Raw genomic sequence first — 18,793 nt, 5'->3', positions numbered from 1 at the left:
ACCCGAACGGGCCGCGCGTTGCCCGAGCCTGCCCGATACTGCTGTTCAGCCCTTGCAGCGATTCAGCCTACTTCTAGGCAATTCCATGGGGCCCTGCAGGCTCACACACTCACAGCTACACGGGAGGTGAATAAAGGCCGGAGAGGAAGCCAGACAGGATTTGCTTCTTTTGCTTGCACCACAATGCAGTGCTGAAAGAGGAGGAATCTACATAAAAACGCCTTCCTGGCAACGCCCAAATGCCCTGCTGCCATGCAGATAAACACTGGCAGCGGCAGCAAGTGCATGCCCACAGCCACCCCTTGTTCCTTCACACCTTGTATCAGCTGTAATCCAGTCCAGTCCAGTGCTGCCTGCTGAGCAGCACTGACCAACACTGCCTGGGCCCAGGCTTTTATCTCTGAGGCCCCATTATGATGTCAGAAAGCTGGCTCTGGAATCCTGAGGGCTCCACTATGACACGTGCAAAGTTCCGTCTGAACTTTATATAAGACGGTGAGGCTCAGTCAGTCACTCAGTGTTGCCTGAGAGGGCAACACTGCAACAGCCGGCCGCCAGGCTGTCTTTTTTTTGCACAGCTAGTTGCCTCCAGGAGGCCACAAGAGGGAGACAAGGGACTGCAAAATGGAAAATAGGCATCCACCAACTTTACAGACAACTTCTCCTTGCTCCTACAACCTCCATCCTTGCACAGTTTGTTATTCTTCTAGGTAACATAGTAACAAATCCAAATTGCTGCTCTCTTTGTAGGCAAGCAAGGCTTTGTTGCAACTGCAATTCTTACTTCTTCTTGAAATGTAGGGACGACAGTACATTCCATCACATCCATCTAGTGTACACAGGTAGGTCCATTGTGGCGGGCAGGCGAGCGGGCGGGCTGCTTTATTGGCTGTTTGCTGTTCCCCTACTCCACTCCACTATTTGACTGTTGTGCTGCATCAATCAATCAATCAATCAATCAATCAATCAATCAATCAATCAATCAATCAGTGGCTGGCTCAGGTGCAGCTCTTTAACTTACCTAAAAGGGAGGGCGGAGAGAAGACAAGGAAGGTGAATGAGGTGTTCCAATGTGAAATGCCGGAAACACAGAAACACAGACGACACACAACAAGAGGTGGCAATCTATTCATTAATTGCATTTAATCAATGAGCTCATTATCACTCATGCATTGTCCAACAGGTGTTGAAATAATGGGATTAAAAGGGGAGATCCCTTCAGAAAGACAGAAACAATAGCAAAGACAAAAAACACTTTTGGAATCTGCTTTTAGTCAACACATAAGGAAAGGGTGCACCGGTCCTGGAAATACTGCAATACCAGGTCAATGCGTGGAGTGGACAGAGCAAGCTCTATTTCCATCTCCCTGTTCTAAAAATCCATTTAATATATGGTCCCCAGATAGGGGACGTATCAGATATTAAACTGATAAGAACAGATACTACACTTGATCTTAGCCAAAAGGCCGAGAAGCGATAACCCGAACGGGCCGCGCGTTGCCCGAGCCTGCCCGATACTGCTGTTCAGCCCTTGCAGCGATTCAGCCTACTTCTAGGCAATTCCATGGGGCCCTGCAGGCTCACACACTCACAGCTACACGGGAGGTGAATAAAGGCCGGAGAGGAAGCCAGACAGGATTTGCTTCTTTTGCTTGCACCACAATGCAGTGCTGAAAGAGGAGGAATCTACATAAAAACGCCTTCCTGGCAACGCCCAAATGCCCTGCTGCCATGCAGATAAACACTGGCAGCGGCAGCAAGTGCATGCCCACAGCCACCCCTTGTTCCTTCACACCTTGTATCAGCTGTAATCCAGTCCAGTCCAGTGCTGCCTGCTGAGCAGCACTGACCAACACTGCCTGGGCCCAGGCTTTTATCTCTGAGGCCCCATTATGATGTCAGAAAGCTGGCTCTGGAATCCTGAGGGCTCCACTATGACACGTGCAAAGTTCCGTCTGAACTTTATATAAGACGGTGAGGCTCAGTCAGTCACTCAGTGTTGCCTGAGAGGGCAACACTGCAACAGCCGGCCGCCAGGCTGTCTTTTTTTTGCACAGCTAGTTGCCTCCAGGAGGCCACAAGAGGGAGACAAGGGACTGCAAAATGGAAAATAGGCATCCACCAACTTTACAGACAACTTCTCCTTGCTCCTACAACCTCCATCCTTGCACAGTTTGTTATTCTTCTAGGTAACATAGTAACAAATCCAAATTGCTGCTCTCTTTGTAGGCAAGCAAGGCTTTGTTGCAACTGCAATTCTTACTTCTTCTTGAAATGTAGGGACGACAGTACATTCCATCACATCTAGTGTACACAGGTAGGTCCATTGTGGCGGGCAGGCGAGCGGGCGGGCTGCTTTATTGGCTGTTTGCTGTTCCCCTACTCCACTCCACTATTTGACTGTTGTGCTGCATCAATCAATCAATCAATCAATCAATCAATCAATCAATCAATCAATCAATCAGTGGCTGGCTCAGGTGCAGCTCTTTAACTTACCTAAAAGGGAGGGCGGAGAGAAGACAAGGAAGGTGAATGAGGTGTTCCAATGTGAAATGCCGGAAACACAGAAACACAGACGACACACAACAAGAGGTGGCAATCTATTCATTAATTGCATTTAATCAATGAGCTCATTATCACTCATGCATTGTCCAACAGGTGTTGAAATAATGGGATTAAAAGGGGAGATCCCTTCAGAAAGACAGAAACAATAGCAAAGACAAAAAACACTTTTGGAATCTGCTTTTAGTCAACACATAAGGAAAGGGTGCACCGGTCCTGGAAATACTGCAATACCAGGTCAATGCGTGGAGTGGACAGAGCAAGCTCTATTTCCATCTCCCTGTTCTAAAAATCCATTTAATATATGGTCCCCAGATAGGGGACGTATCAGATATTAAACTGATAAGAACAGATACTACACTTGATCTTAGCCAAAAGGCCGAGAAGCGATAACCCGAACGGGCCGCGCGTTGCCCGAGCCTGCCCGATACTGCTGTTCAGCCCTTGCAGCGATTCAGCCTACTTCTAGGCAATTCCATGGGGCCCTGCAGGCTCACACACTCACAGCTACACGGGAGGTGAATAAAGGCCGGAGAGGAAGCCAGACAGGATTTGCTTCTTTTGCTTGCACCACAATGCAGTGCTGAAAGAGGAGGAATCTACATAAAAACGCCTTCCTGGCAACGCCCAAATGCCCTGCTGCCATGCAGATAAACACTGGCAGCGGCAGCAAGTGCATGCCCACAGCCACCCCTTGTTCCTTCACACCTTGTATCAGCTGTAATCCAGTCCAGTCCAGTGCTGCCTGCTGAGCAGCACTGACCAACACTGCCTGGGCCCAGGCTTTTATCTCTGAGGCCCCATTATGATGTCAGAAAGCTGGCTCTGGAATCCTGAGGGCTCCACTATGACACGTGCAAAGTTCCGTCTGAACTTTATATAAGACGGTGAGGCTCAGTCAGTCACTCAGTGTTGCCTGAGAGGGCAACACTGCAACAGCCGGCCGCCAGGCTGTCTTTTTTTTGCACAGCTAGTTGCCTCCAGGAGGCCACAAGAGGGAGACAAGGGACTGCAAAATGGAAAATAGGCATCCACCAACTTTACAGACAACTTCTCCTTGCTCCTACAACCTCCATCCTTGCACAGTTTGTTATTCTTCTAGGTAACATAGTAACAAATCCAAATTGCTGCTCTCTTTGTAGGCAAGCAAGGCTTTGTTGCAACTGCAATTCTTACTTCTTCTTGAAATGTAGGGACGACAGTACATTCCATCACATCCATCTAGTGTACACAGGTAGGTCCATTGTGGCGGGCAGGCGAGCGGGCGGGCTGCTTTATTGGCTGTTTGCTGTTCCCCTACTCCACTCCACTATTTGACTGTTGTGCTGCATCAATCAATCAATCAATCAATCAATCAATCAATCAATCAATCAATCAGTGGCTGGCTCAGGTGCAGCTCTTTAACTTACCTAAAAGGGAGGGCGGAGAGAAGACAAGGAAGGTGAATGAGGTGTTCCAATGTGAAATGCCGGAAACACAGAAACACAGACGACACACAACAAGAGGTGGCAATCTATTCATTAATTGCATTTAATCAATGAGCTCATTATCACTCATGCATTGTCCAACAGGTGTTGAAATAATGGGATTAAAAGGGGAGATCCCTTCAGAAAGACAGAAACAATAGCAAAGACAAAAAACACTTTTGGAATCTGCTTTTAGTCAACACATAAGGAAAGGGTGCACCGGTCCTGGAAATACTGCAATACCAGGTCAATGCGTGGAGTGGACAGAGCAAGCTCTATTTCCATCTCCCTGTTCTAAAAATCCATTTAATATATGGTCCCCAGATAGGGGACGTATCAGATATTAAACTGATAAGAACAGATACTACACTTGATCTTAGCCAAAAGGCCGAGAAGCGATAACCCGAACGGGCCGCGCGTTGCCCGAGCCTGCCCGATACTGCTGTTCAGCCCTTGCAGCGATTCAGCCTACTTCTAGGCAATTCCATGGGGCCCTGCAGGCTCACACACTCACAGCTACACGGGAGGTGAATAAAGGCCGGAGAGGAAGCCAGACAGGATTTGCTTCTTTTGCTTGCACCACAATGCAGTGCTGAAAGAGGAGGAATCTACATAAAAACGCCTTCCTGGCAACGCCCAAATGTCCTGCTGCCATGCAGATAAACACTGGCAGCGGCAGCAAGTGCATGCCCACAGCCACCCCTTGTTCCTTCACACCTTGTATCAGCTGTAATCCAGTCCAGTCCAGTGCTGCCTGCTGAGCAGCACTGACCAACACTGCCTGGGCCCAGGCTTTTATCTCTGAGGCCCCATTATGATGTCAGAAAGCTGGCTCTGGAATCCTGAGGGCTCCACTATGACACGTGCAAAGTTCCGTCTGAACTTTATATAAGACGGTGAGGCTCAGTCAGTCACTCAGTGTTGCCTGAGAGGGCAACACTGCAACAGCCGGCCGCCAGGCTGTCTTTTTTTTGCACAGCTAGTTGCCTCCAGGAGGCCACAAGAGGGAGACAAGGGACTGCAAAATGGAAAATAGGCATCCACCAACTTTACAGACAACTTCTCCTTGCTCCTACAACCTCCATCCTTGCACAGTTTGTTATTCTTCTAGGTCACATAGTAACAAATCCAAATTGCTGCTCTCTTTGTAGGCAAGCAAGGCTTTGTTGCAACTGCAATTCTTACTTCTTCTTGAAATGTAGGGACGACAGTACATTCCATCACATCCATCTAGTGTACACAGGTAGGTCCATTGTGGCGGGCAGGCGAGCGGGCGGGCTGCTTTATTGGCTGTTTGCTGTTCCCCTACTCCACTCCACTATTTGACTGTTGTGCTGCATCAATCAATCAATCAATCAATCAATCAATCAATCAATCAATCAATCAATCAGTGGCTGGCTCAGGTGCAGCTCTTTAACTTACCTAAAAGGGAGGGCGGAGAGAAGACAAGGAAGGTGAATGAGGTGTTCCAATGTGAAATGCCGGAAACACAGAAACACAGACGACACACAACAAGAGGTGGCAATCTATTCATTAATTGCATTTAATCAATGAGCTCATTATCACTCATGCATTGTCCAACAGGTGTTGAAATAATGGGATTAAAAGGGGAGATCCCTTCAGAAAGACAGAAACAATAGCAAAGACAAAAAACACTTTTGGAATCTGCTTTTAGTCAACACATAAGGAAAGGGTGCACCGGTCCTGGAAATACTGCAATACCAGGTCAATGCGTGGAGTGGACAGAGCAAGCTCTATTTCCATCTCCCTGTTCTAAAAATCCATTTAATATATGGTCCCCAGATAGGGGACGTATCAGATATTAAACTGATAAGAACAGATACTACACTTGATCTTAGCCAAAAGGCCGAGAAGCGATAACCCGAACGGGCCGCGCGTTGCCCGAGCCTGCCCGATACTGCTGTTCAGCCCTTGCAGCGATTCAGCCTACTTCTAGGCAATTCCATGGGGCCCTGCAGGCTCACACACTCACAGCTACACGGGAGGTGAATAAAGGCCGGAGAGGAAGCCAGACAGGATTTGCTTCTTTTGCTTGCACCACAATGCAGTGCTGAAAGAGGAGGAATCTACATAAAAACGCCTTCCTGGCAACGCCCAAATGCCCTGCTGCCATGCAGATAAACACTGGCAGCGGCAGCAAGTGCATGCCCACAGCCACCCCTTGTTCCTTCACACCTTGTATCAGCTGTAATCCAGTCCAGTCCAGTGCTGCCTGCTGAGCAGCACTGACCAACACTGCCTGGGCCCAGGCTTTTATCTCTGAGGCCCCATTATGATGTCAGAAAGCTGGCTCTGGAATCCTGAGGGCTCCACTATGACACGTGCAAAGTTCCGTCTGAACTTTATATAAGACGGTGAGGCTCAGTCAGTCACTCAGTGTTGCCTGAGAGGGCAACACTGCAACAGCCGGCCGCCAGGCTGTCTTTTTTTTGCACAGCTAGTTGCCTCCAGGAGGCCACAAGAGGGAGACAAGGGACTGCAAAATGGAAAATAGGCATCCACCAACTTTACAGCCAACTTCTCCTTGCTCCTACAACCTCCATCCTTGCACAGTTTGTTATTCTTCTAGGTAACATAGTAACAAATCCAAATTGCTGCTCTCTTTGTAGGCAAGCAAGGCTTTGTTGCAACTGCAATTCTTACTTCTTCTTGAAATGTAGGGACGACAGTACATTCCATCACATCCATCTAGTGTACACAGGTAGGTCCATTGTGGCGGGCAGGCGAGCGGGCGGGCTGCTTTATTGGCTGTTTGCTGTTCCCCTACTCCACTCCACTATTTGACTGTTGTGCTGCATCAATCAATCAATCAATCAATCAATCAATCAATCAATCAATCAATCAGTGGCTGGCTCAGGTGCAGCTCTTTAACTTACCTAAAAGGGAGGGCGGAGAGAAGACAAGGAAGGTGAATGAGGTGTTCCAATGTGAAATGCCGGAAACACAGAAACACAGACGACACACAACAAGAGGTGGCAATCTATTCATTAATTGCATTTAATCAATGAGCTCATTATCACTCATGCATTGTCCAACAGGTGTTGAAATAATGGGATTAAAAGGGGAGATCCCTTCAGAAAGACAGAAACAATAGCAAAGACAAAAAACACTTTTGGAATCTGCTTTTAGTCAACACATAAGGAAAGGGTGCACCGGTCCTGGAAATACTGCAATACCAGGTCAATGCGTGGAGTGGACAGAGCAAGCTCTATTTCCATCTCCCTGTTCTAAAAATCCATTTAATATATGGTCCCCAGATAGGGGACGTATCAGATATTAAACTGATAAGAACAGATACTACACTTGATCTTAGCCAAAAGGCCGAGAAGCGATAACCCGAACGGGCCGCGCGTTGCCCGAGCCTGCCCGATACTGCTGTTCAGCCCTTGCAGCGATTCAGCCTACTTCTAGGCAATTCCATGGGGCCCTGCAGGCTCACACACTCACAGCTACACGGGAGGTGAATAAAGGCCGGAGAGGAAGCCAGACAGGATTTGCTTCTTTTGCTTGCACCACAATGCAGTGCTGAAAGAGGAGGAATCTACATAAAAACGCCTTCCTGGCAACGCCCAAATGCCCTGCTGCCATGCAGATAAACACTGGCAGCGGCAGCAAGTGCATGCCCACAGCCACCCCTTGTTCCTTCACACCTTGTATCAGCTGTAATCCAGTCCAGTCCAGTGCTGCCTGCTGAGCAGCACTGACCAACACTGCCTGGGCCCAGGCTTTTATCTCTGAGGCCCCATTATGATGTCAGAAAGCTGGCTCTGGAATCCTGAGGGCTCCACTATGACACGTGCAAAGTTCCGTCTGAACTTTATATAAGACGGTGAGGCTCAGTCAGTCACTCAGTGTTGCCTGAGAGGGCAACACTGCAACAGCCGGCCGCCAGGCTGTCTTTTTTTTGCACAGCTAGTTGCCTCCAGGAGGCCACAAGAGGGAGACAAGGGACTGCAAAATGGAAAATAGGCATCCACCAACTTTACAGACAACTTCTCCTTGCTCCTACAACCTCCATCCTTGCACAGTTTGTTATTCTTCTAGGTAACATAGTAACAAATCCAAATTGCTGCTCTCTTTGTAGGCAAGCAAGGCTTTGTTGCAACTGCAATTCTTACTTCTTCTTGAAATGTAGGGACGACAGTACATTCCATCACATCCATCTAGTGTACACAGGTAGGTCCATTGTGGCGGGCAGGCGAGCGGGCGGGCTGCTTTATTGGCTGTTTGCTGTTCCCCTACTCCACTCCACTATTTGACTGTTGTGCTGCATCAATCAATCAATCAATCAATCAATCAATCAATCAATCAATCAATCAGTGGCTGGCTCAGGTGCAGCTCTTTAACTTACCTAAAAGGGAGGGCGGAGAGAAGACAAGGAAGGTGAATGAGGTGTTCCAATGTGAAATGCCGGAAACACAGAAACACAGACGACACACAACAAGAGGTGGCAATCTATTCATTAATTGCATTTAATCAATGAGCTCATTATCACTCATGCATTGTCCAACAGGTGTTGAAATAATGGGATTAAAAGGGGAGATCCCTTCAGAAAGACAGAAACAATAGCAAAGACAAAAAACACTTTTGGAATCTGCTTTTAGTCAACACATAAGGAAAGGGTGCACCGGTCCTGGAAATACTGCAATACCAGGTCAATGCGTGGAGTGGACAGAGCAAGCTCTATTTCCATCTCCCTGTTCTAAAAATCCATTTAATATATGGTCCCCAGATAGGGGACGTATCAGATATTAAACTGATAAGAACAGATACTACACTTGATCTTAGCCAAAAGGCCGAGAAGCGATAACCCGAACGGGCCGCGCGTTGCCCGAGCCTGCCCGATACTGCTGTTCAGCCCTTGCAGCGATTCAGCCTACTTCTAGGCAATTCCATGGGGCCCTGCAGGCTCACACACTCACAGCTACACGGGAGGTGAATAAAGGCCGGAGAGGAAGCCAGACAGGATTTGCTTCTTTTGCTTGCACCACAATGCAGTGCTGAAAGAGGAGGAATCTACATAAAAACGCCTTCCTGGCAACGCCCAAATGCCCTGCTGCCATGCAGATAAACACTGGCAGCGGCAGCAAGTGCATGCCCACAGCCACCCCTTGTTCCTTCACACCTTGTATCAGCTGTAATCCAGTCCAGTCCAGTGCTGCCTGCTGAGCAGCACTGACCAACACTGCCTGGGCCCAGGCTTTTATCTCTGAGGCCCCATTATGATGTCAGAAAGCTGGCTCTGGAATCCTGAGGGCTCCACTATGACACGTGCAAAGTTCCGTCTGAACTTTATATAAGACGGTGAGGCTCAGTCAGTCACTCAGTGTTGCCTGAGAGGGCAACACTGCAACAGCCGGCCGCCAGGCTGTCTTTTTTTTGCACAGCTAGTTGCCTCCAGGAGGCCACAAGAGGGAGACAAGGGACTGCAAAATGGAAAATAGGCATCCACCAACTTTACAGACAACTTCTCCTTGCTCCTACAACCTCCATCCTTGCACAGTTTGTTATTCTTCTAGGTAACATAGTAACAAATCCAAATTGCTGCTCTCTTTGTAGGCAAGCAAGGCTTTGTTGCAACTGCAATTCTTACTTCTTCTTGAAATGTAGGGACGACAGTACATTCCATCACATCCATCTAGTGTACACAGGTAGGTCCATTGTGGCGGGCAGGCGAGCGGGCGGGCTGCTTTATTGGCTGTTTGCTGTTCCCCTACTCCACTCCACTATTTGACTGTTGTGCTGCATCAATCAATCAATCAATCAATCAATCAATCAATCAATCAATCAATCAATCAATCAGTGGCTGGCTCAGGTGCAGCTCTTTAACTTACCTAAAAGGGAGGGCGGAGAGAAGACAAGGAAGGTGAATGAGGTGTTCCAATGTGAAATGCCGGAAACACAGAAACACAGACGACACACAACAAGAGGTGGCAATCTATTCATTAATTGCATTTAATCAATGAGCTCATTATCACTCATGCATTGTCCAACAGGTGTTGAAATAATGGGATTAAAAGGGGAGATCCCTTCAGAAAGACAGAAACAATAGCAAAGACAAAAAACACTTTTGGAATCTGCTTTTAGTCAACACATAAGGAAAGGGTGCACCGGTCCTGGAAATACTGCAATACCAGGTCAATGCGTGGAGTGGACAGAGCAAGCTCTATTTCCATCTCCCTGTTCTAAAAATCCATTTAATATATGGTCCCCAGATAGGGGACGTATCAGATATTAAACTGATAAGAACAGATACTACACTTGATCTTAGCCAAAAGGCCGAGAAGCGATAACCCGAACGGGCCGCGCGTTGCCCGAGCCTGCCCGATACTGCTGTTCAGCCCTTGCAGCGATTCAGCCTACTTCTAGGCAATTCCATGGGGCCCTGCAGGCTCACACACTCACAGCTACACGGGAGGTGAATAAAGGCCGGAGAGGAAGCCAGACAGGATTTGCTTCTTTTGCTTGCACCACAATGCAGTGCTGAAAGAGGAGGAATCTACATAAAAACGCCTTCCTGGCAACGCCCAAATGCCCTGCTGCCATGCAGATAAACACTGGCAGCGGCAGCAAGTGCATGCCCACAGCCACCCCTTGTTCCTTCACACCTTGTATCAGCTGTAATCCAGTCCAGTCCAGTGCTGCCTGCTGAGCAGCACTGACCAACACTGCCTGGGCCCAGGCTTTTATCTCTGAGGCCCCATTATGATGTCAGAAAGCTGGCTCTGGAATCCTGAGGGCTCCACTATGACACGTGCAAAGTTCCGTCTGAACTTTATATAAGACGGTGAGGCTCAGTCAGTCACTCAGTGTTGCCTGAGAGGGCAACACTGCAACAGCCGGCCGCCAGGCTGTCTTTTTTTTGCACAGCTAGTTGCCTCCAGGAGGCCACAAGAGGGAGACAAGGGACTGCAAAATGGAAAATAGGCATCCACCAACTTTACAGACAACTTCTCCTTGCTCCTACAACCTCCATCCTTGCACAGTTTGTTATTCTTCTAGGTAACATAGTAACAAATCCAAATTGCTGCTCTCTTTGTAGGCAAGCAAGGCTTTGTTGCAACTGCAATTCTTACTTCTTCTTGAAATGTAGGGACGACAGTACATTCCATCACATCCATCTAGTGTACACAGGTAGGTCCATTGTGGCGGGCAGGCGAGCGGGCGGGCTGCTTTATTGGCTGTTTGCTGTTCCCCTACTCCACTCCACTATTTGACTGTTGTGCTGCATCAATCAATCAATCAATCAATCAATCAATCAATCAATCAATCAATCAATCAGTGGCTGGCTCAGGTGCAGCTCTTTAACTTACCTAAAAGGGAGGGCGGAGAGAAGACAAGGAAGGTGAATGAGGTGTTCCAATGTGAAATGCCGGAAACACAGAAACACAGACGACACACAACAAGAGGTGGCAATCTATTCATTAATTGCATTTAATCAATGAGCTCATTATCACTCATGCATTGTCCAACAGGTGTTGAAATAATGGGATTAAAAGGGGAGATCCCTTCAGAAAGACAGAAACAATAGCAAAGACAAAAAACACTTTTGGAATCTGCTTTTAGTCAACACATAAGGAAAGGGTGCACCGGTCCTGGAAATACTGCAATACCAGGTCAATGCGTGGAGTGGACAGAGCAAGCTCTATTTCCATCTCCCTGTTCTAAAAATCCATTTAATATATGGTCCCCAGATAGGGGACGTATCAGATATTAAACTGATAAGAACAGATACTACACTTGATCTTAGCCAAAAGGCTGAGAAGCGATAACCCGAACGGGCCGCGCGTTGCCCGAGCCTGCCCGATACTGCTGTTCAGCCCTTGCAGCGATTCAGCCTACTTCTAGGCAATTCCATGGGGCCCTGCAGGCTCACACACTCACAGCTACACGGGAGGTGAATAAAGGCCGGAGAGGAAGCCAGACAGGATTTGCTTCTTTTGCTTGCACCACAATGCAGTGCTGAAAGAGGAGGAATCTACATAAAAACGCCTTCCTGGCAACGCCCAAATGCCCTGCTGCCATGCAGATAAACACTGGCAGCGGCAGCAAGTGCATGCCCACAGCCACCCCTTGTTCCTTCACACCTTGTATCAGCTGTAATCCAGTCCAGTCCAGTGCTGCCTGCTGAGCAGCACTGACCAACACTGCCTGGGCCCAGGCTTTTATCTCTGAGGCCCCATTATGATGTCAGAAAGCTGGCTCTGGAATCCTGAGGGCTCCACTATGACACGTGCAAAGTTCCGTCTGAACTTTATATAAGACGGTGAGGCTCAGTCAGTCACTCAGTGTTGCCTGAGAGGGCAACACTGCAACAGCCGGCCGCCAGGCTGTCTTTTTTTTGCACAGCTAGTTGCCTCCAGGAGGCCACAAGAGGGAGACAAGGGACTGCAAAATGGAAAATAGGCATCCACCAACTTTACAGACAACTTCTCCTTGCTCCTACAACCTCCATCCTTGCACAGTTTGTTATTCTTCTAGGTCACATAGTAACAAATCCAAATTGCTGCTCTCTTTGTAGGCAAGCAAGGCTTTGTTGCAACTGCAATTCTTACTTCTTCTTGAAATGTAGGGACGACAGTACATTCCATCACATCCATCTAGTGTACACAGGTAGGTCCATTGTGGCGGGCAGGCGAGCGGGCGGGCTGCTTTATTGGCTGTTTGCTGTTCCCCTACTCCACTCCACTATTTGACTGTTGTGCTGCATCAATCAATCAATCAATCAATCAATCAATCAATCAATCAATCAATCAATCAATCAATCAATCAGTGGCTGGCTCAGGTGCAGCTCTTTAACTTACCTAAAAGGGAGGGCGGAGAGAAGACAAGGAAGGTGAATGAGGTGTTCCAATGTGAAATGCCGGAAACACAGAAACACAGACGACACACAACAAGAGGTGGCAATCTATTCATTAATTGCATTTAATCAATGAGCTCATTATCACTCATGCATTGTCCAACAGGTGTTGAAATAATGGGATTAAAAGGGGAGATCCCTTCAGAAAGACAGAAACAATAGCAAAGACAAAAAACACTTTTGGAATCTGCTTTTAGTCAACACATAAGGAAAGGGTGCACCGGTCCTGGAAATACTGCAATACCAGGTCAATGCGTGGAGTGGACAGAGCAAGCTCTATTTCCATCTCCCTGTTCTAAAAATCCATTTAATATATGGTCCCCAGATAGGGGACGTATCAGATATTAAACTGATAAGAACAGATACTACACTTGATCTTAGCCAAAAGGCCGAGAAGCGATAACCCGAACGGGCCGCGCGTTGCCCGAGCCTGCCCGATACTGCTGTTCAGCCCTTGCAGCGATTCAGCCTACTTCTAGGCAATTCCATGGGGCCCTGCAGGCTCACACACTCACAGCTACACGGGAGGTGAATAAAGGCCGGAGAGGAAGCCAGACAGGATTTGCTTCTTTTGCTTGCACCACAATGCAGTGCTGAAAGAGGAGGAATCTACATAAAAACGCCTTCCTGGCAACGCCCAAATGCCCTGCTGCCATGCAGATAAACACTGGCAGCGGCAGCAAGTGCATGCCCACAGCCACCCCTTGTTCCTTCACACCTTGTATCAGCTGTAATCCAGTCCAGTCCAGTGCTGCCTGCTGAGCAGCACTGACCAACACTGCCTGGGCCCAGGCTTTTATCTCTGAGGCCCCATTATGATGTCAGAAAGCTGGCTCTGGAATCCTGAGGGCTCCACTATGACACGTGCAAAGTTCCGTCTGAACTTTATATAAGACGGTGAGGCTCAGTCAGTCACTCAGTGTTGCCTGAGAGGGCAACACTGCAACAGCCGGCCGCCAGGCTGTCTTTTTTTTGCACAGCTAGTTGCCTCCAGGAGGCCACAAGAGGGAGACAAGGGACTGCAAAATGGAAAATAGGCATCCACCAACTTTACAGACAACTTCTCCTTGCTCCTACAACCTCCATCCTTGCACAGTTTGTTATTCTTCTAGGTAACATAGTAACAAATCCAAATTGCTGCTCTCTTTGTAGGCAAGCAAGGCTTTGTTGCAACTGCAATTCTTACTTCTTCTTGAAATGTAGGGACGACAGTACATTCCATCACATCCATCTAGTGTACACAGGTAGGTCCATTGTGGCGGGCAGGCGAGCGGGCGGGCTGCTTTATTGGCTGTTTGCTGTTCCCCTACTCCACTCCACTATTTGACTGTTGTGCTGCATCAATCAATCAATCAATCAATCAATCAATCAATCAATCAATCAATCAATCAGTGGCTGGCTCAGGTGCAGCTCTTTAACTTACCTAAAAGGGAGGGCGGAGAGAAGACAAGGAAGGTGAATGAGGTGTTCCAATGTGAAATGCCGGAAACACAGAAACACAGACGACACACAACAAGAGGTGGCAATCTATTCATTAATTGCATTTAATCAATGAGCTCATTATCACTCATGCATTGTCCAACAGGTGTTGAAATAATGGGATTAAAAGGGGAGATCCCTTCAGAAAGACAGAAACAATAGCAAAGACAAAAAACACTTTTGGAATCTGCTTTTAGTCAACACATAAGGAAAGGGTGCACCGGTCCTGGAAATACTGCAATACCAGGTCAATGCGTGGAGTGGACAGAGCAAGCTCTATTTCCATCTCCCTGTTCTAAAAATCCATTTAATATATGGTCCCCAGATAGGGGACGTATCAGATATTAAACTGATAAGAACAGATACTACACTTGATCTTAGCCAAAAGGCCGAGAAGCGATAACCCGAACGGGCCGCGCGTTGCCCGAGCCTGCCCGATACTGCTGTTCAGCCCTTGCAGCGATTCAGCCTACTTCTAGGCAATTCCATGGGGCCCTGCAGGCTCACACACTCACAGCTACACGGGAGGTGAATAAAGGCCGGAGAGGAAGCCAGACAGGATTTGCTTCTTTTGCTTGCACCACAATGCAGTGCTGAAAGAGGAGGAATCTACATAAAAACGCCTTCCTGGCAACGCCCAAATGCCCTGCTGCCATGCAGATAAACACTGGCAGCGGCAGCAAGTGCATGCCCACAGCCACCCCTTGTTCCTTCACACCTTGTATCAGCTGTAATCCAGTCCAGTCCAGTGCTGCCTGCTGAGCAGCACTGACCAACACTGCCTGGGCCCAGGCTTTTATCTCTGAGGCCCCATTATGATGTCAGAAAGCTGGCTCTGGAATCCTGAGGGCTCCACTATGACACGTGCAAAGTTCCGTCTGAACTTTATATAAGACGGTGAGGCTCAGTCAGTCACTCAGTGTTGCCTGAGAGGGCAACACTGCAACAGCCGGCCGCCAGGCTGTCTTTTTTTTGCACAGCTAGTTGCCTCCAGGAGGCCACAAGAGGGAGACAAGGGACTGCAAAATGGAAAATAGGCATCCACCAACTTTACAGACAACTTCTCCTTGCTCCTACAACCTCCATCCTTGCACAGTTTGTTATTCTTCTAGGTAACATAGTAACAAATCCAAATTGCTGCTCTCTTTGTAGGCAAGCAAGGCTTTGTTGCAACTGCAATTCTTACTTCTTCTTGAAATGTAGGGACGACAGTATATTCCATCACATCCATCTAGTGTACACAGGTAGGTCCATTGTGGCGGGCAGGCGAGCGGGCGGGCTGCTTTATTGGCTGTTTGCTGTTCCCCTACTCCACTCCACTATTTGACTGTTGTGCTGCATCAATCAATCAATCAATCAATCAATCAATCAATCAATCAATCAGTGGCTGGCTCAGGTGCAGCTCTTTAACTTACCTAAAAGGGAGGGCGGAGAGAAGACAAGGAAGGTGAATGAGGTGTTCCAATGTGAAATGCCGGAAACACAGAAACACAGACGACACACAACAAGAGGTGGCAATCTATTCATTAATTGCATTTAATCAATGAGCTCATTATCACTCATGCATTGTCCAACAGGTGTTGAAATAATGGGATTAAAAGGGGAGATCCCTTCAGAAAGACAGAAACAATAGCAAAGACAAAAAACACTTTTGGAATCTGCTTTTAGTCAACACATAAGGAAAGGGTGCACCGGTCCTGGAAATACTGCAATACCAGGTCAATGCGTGGAGTGGACAGAGCAAGCTCTATTTCCATCTCCCTGTTCTAAAAATCCATTTAATATATGGTCCCCAGATAGGGGACGTATCAGATATTAAACTGATAAGAACAGATACTACACTTGATCTTAGCCAAAAGGCCGAGAAGCGATAACCCGAACGGGCCGCGCGTTGCCCGAGCCTGCCCGATACTGCTGTTCAGCCCTTGCAGCGATTCAGCCTACTTCTAGGCAATTCCATGGGGCCCTGCAGGCTCACACACTCACAGCTACACGGGAGGTGAATAAAGGCCGGAGAGGAAGCCAGACAGGATTTGCTTCTTTTGCTTGCACCACAATGCAGTGCTGAAAGAGGAGGAATCTACATAAAAACGCCTTCCTGGCAACGCCCAAATGCCCTGCTGCCATGCAGATAAACACTGGCAGCGGCAGCAAGTGCATGCCCACAGCCACCCCTTGTTCCTTCACACCTTGTATCAGCTGTAATCCAGTCCAGTCCAGTGCTGCCTGCTGAGCAGCACTGACCAACACTGCCTGGGCCCAGGCTTTTATCTCTGAGGCCCCATTATGATGTCAGAAAGCTGGCTCTGGAATCCTGAGGGCTCCACTATGACACGTGCAAAGTTCCGTCTGAACTTTATATAAGACGGTGAGGCTCAGTCAGTCACTCAGTGTTGCCTGAGAGGGCAACACTGCAACAGCCGGCCGCCAGGCTGTCTTTTTTTTTGCACAGCTAGTTGCCTCCAGGAGGCCACAAGAGGGAGACAAGGGACTGCAAAATGGAAAATAGGCATCCACCAACTTTACAGACAACTTCTCCTTGCTCCTACAACCTCCATCCTTGCACAGTTTGTTATTCTTCTAGGTAACATAGTAACAAATCCAAATTGCTGCTCTCTTTGTAGGCAAGCAAGGCTTTGTTGCAACTGCAATTCTTACTTCTTCTTGAAATGTAGGGACGACAGTACATTCCATCACATCCATCTAGTGTACACAGGTAGGTCCATTGTGGCGGGCAGGCGAGCGGGCGGGCTGCTTTATTGGCTGTTTGCTGTTCCCCTACTCCACTCCACTATTTGACTGTTGTGCTGCATCAATCAATCAATCAATCAATCAATCAATCAATCAATCAATCAATCAATCAATCAATCAATCAGTGGCTGGCTCAGGTGCAGCTCTTTAACTTACCTAAAAGGGAGGGCGGAGAGAAGACAAGGAAGGTGAATGAGGTGTTCCAATGTGAAATGCCGGAAACACAGAAACACAGACGACACACAACAAGAGGTGGCAATCTATTCATTAATTGCATTTAATCAATGAGCTCATTATCACTCATGCATTGTCCAACAGGTGTTGAAATAATGGGATTAAAAGGGGAGATCCCTTCAGAAAGACAGAAACAATAGCAAAGACAAAAAACACTTTTGGAATCTGCTTTTAGTCAACACATAAGGAAAGGGTGCACCGGTCCTGGAAATACTGCAATACCAGGTCAATGCGTGGAGTGGACAGAGCAAGCTCTATTTCCATCTCCCTGTTCTAAAAATCCATTTAATATATGGTCCCCAGATAGGGGACGTATCAGATATTAAACTGATAAGAACAGATACTACACTTGATCTTAGCCAAAAGGCCGAGAAGCGATAACCCGAACGGGCCGCGCGTTGCCCGAGCCTGCCCGATACTGCTGTTCAGCCCTTGCAGCGATTCAGCCTACTTCTAGGCAATTCCATGGGGCCCTGCAGGCTCACACACTCACAGCTACACGGGAGGTGAATAAAGGCCGGAGAGGAAGCCAGACAGGATTTGCTTCTTTTGCTTGCACCACAATGCAGTGCTGAAAGAGGAGGAATCTACATAAAAACGCCTTCCTGGCAACGCCCAAATGCCCTGCTGCCATGCAGATAAACACTGGCAGCGGCAGCAAGTGCATGCCCACAGCCACCCCTTGTTCCTTCACACCTTGTATCAGCTGTAATCCAGTCCAGTCCAGTGCTGCCTGCTGAGCAGCACTGACCAACACTGCCTGGGCCCAGGCTTTTATCTCTGAGGCCCCATTATGATGTCAGAAAGCTGGCTCTGGAATCCTGAGGGCTCCACTATGACACGTGCAAAGTTCCGTCTGAACTTTATATAAGACGGTGAGGCTCAGTCAGTCACTCAGTGTTGCCTGAGAGGGCAACACTGCAACAGCCGGCCGCCGGGCTGTCTTTTTTTTGCACAGCTAGTTGCCTCCAGGAGGCCACAAGAGGGAGACAAGGGACTGCAAAATGGAAAATAGGCATCCACCAACTTTACAGACAACTTCTCCTTGCTCCTACAACCTCCATCCTTGCACAGTTTGTTATTCTTCTAGGTAACATAGTAACAAATCCAAATTGCTGCTCTCTTTGTAGGCAAGCAAGGCTTTGTTGCAACTGCAATTCTTACTTCTTCTTGAAATGTAGGGACGACAGTACATTCCATCACATCCATCTAGTGTACACAGGTAGGTCCATTGTGGCGGGCAGGCGAGCGGGCGGGCTGCTTTATTGGCTGTTTGCTGTTCCCCTACTCCACTCCACTATTTGACTGTTGTGCTGCATCAATCAATCAATCAATCAATCAATCAATCAATCAATCAGTGGCTGGCTCAGGTGCAGCTCTTTAACTTACCTAAAAGGGAGGGCGGAGAGAAGACAAGGAA

At 48.0% G+C, this 18,793-nt stretch overlaps 12 non-coding genes across 12 annotated transcripts; all 12 read right to left on the bottom strand.

Annotated features, from left to right (window-relative positions):
* Nucleotides 1-1,287: 1,287 nt before the first annotated feature.
* LOC142726652 (U2 spliceosomal RNA) lies at nt 1,288-1,478 on the bottom strand. Its single transcript, XR_012876914.1, has one exon. It is a non-coding gene; the product is annotated as a U2 spliceosomal RNA (small nuclear RNA).
* Nucleotides 1,479-2,762: 1,284 nt separating this feature from the next.
* LOC142726650 (U2 spliceosomal RNA) lies at nt 2,763-2,953 on the bottom strand. Its single transcript, XR_012876912.1, has one exon. It is a non-coding gene; the product is annotated as a U2 spliceosomal RNA (small nuclear RNA).
* Nucleotides 2,954-4,237: 1,284 nt separating this feature from the next.
* On the bottom strand, nt 4,238-4,428 carry LOC142726649 (U2 spliceosomal RNA). Its single transcript, XR_012876911.1, has one exon. It is a non-coding gene; the product is annotated as a U2 spliceosomal RNA (small nuclear RNA).
* A 1,288-nt stretch (nt 4,429-5,716) lies between these two features.
* LOC142726648 (U2 spliceosomal RNA) lies at nt 5,717-5,907 on the bottom strand. Its single transcript, XR_012876910.1, has one exon. It is a non-coding gene; the product is annotated as a U2 spliceosomal RNA (small nuclear RNA).
* A 1,284-nt stretch (nt 5,908-7,191) lies between these two features.
* On the bottom strand, nt 7,192-7,382 carry LOC142726647 (U2 spliceosomal RNA). The gene has a single exon (XR_012876909.1). It is a non-coding gene; the product is annotated as a U2 spliceosomal RNA (small nuclear RNA).
* Nucleotides 7,383-8,666: 1,284 nt separating this feature from the next.
* Nucleotides 8,667-8,857, bottom strand: LOC142726646 (U2 spliceosomal RNA). Its single transcript, XR_012876908.1, has one exon. It is a non-coding gene; the product is annotated as a U2 spliceosomal RNA (small nuclear RNA).
* Nucleotides 8,858-10,149: 1,292 nt separating this feature from the next.
* LOC142726748 (U2 spliceosomal RNA) lies at nt 10,150-10,340 on the bottom strand. Its single transcript, XR_012877000.1, has one exon. It is a non-coding gene; the product is annotated as a U2 spliceosomal RNA (small nuclear RNA).
* Nucleotides 10,341-11,628: 1,288 nt separating this feature from the next.
* LOC142726693 (U2 spliceosomal RNA) lies at nt 11,629-11,819 on the bottom strand. Its single transcript, XR_012876950.1, has one exon. It is a non-coding gene; the product is annotated as a U2 spliceosomal RNA (small nuclear RNA).
* Nucleotides 11,820-13,119: 1,300 nt separating this feature from the next.
* LOC142726747 (U2 spliceosomal RNA) lies at nt 13,120-13,310 on the bottom strand. The gene has a single exon (XR_012876999.1). It is a non-coding gene; the product is annotated as a U2 spliceosomal RNA (small nuclear RNA).
* A 1,288-nt stretch (nt 13,311-14,598) lies between these two features.
* LOC142726746 (U2 spliceosomal RNA) lies at nt 14,599-14,789 on the bottom strand. The gene has a single exon (XR_012876998.1). It is a non-coding gene; the product is annotated as a U2 spliceosomal RNA (small nuclear RNA).
* Nucleotides 14,790-16,069: 1,280 nt separating this feature from the next.
* Nucleotides 16,070-16,260, bottom strand: LOC142726745 (U2 spliceosomal RNA). The gene has a single exon (XR_012876997.1). It is a non-coding gene; the product is annotated as a U2 spliceosomal RNA (small nuclear RNA).
* A 1,301-nt stretch (nt 16,261-17,561) lies between these two features.
* LOC142726743 (U2 spliceosomal RNA) lies at nt 17,562-17,752 on the bottom strand. The gene has a single exon (XR_012876996.1). It is a non-coding gene; the product is annotated as a U2 spliceosomal RNA (small nuclear RNA).
* Nucleotides 17,753-18,793: the final 1,041 nt, after the last annotated feature.

This window comes from Rhinoderma darwinii, unplaced genomic scaffold, assembly GCF_050947455.1.
Source record: "Rhinoderma darwinii isolate aRhiDar2 unplaced genomic scaffold, aRhiDar2.hap1 Scaffold_630, whole genome shotgun sequence".
NCBI lineage: Eukaryota > Metazoa > Chordata > Amphibia > Anura > Rhinodermatidae > Rhinoderma > Rhinoderma darwinii.
The sequence above is the reverse complement of the archived record's forward strand: the minus strand, read 5'-3'. Positions and strand labels throughout refer to the sequence as shown.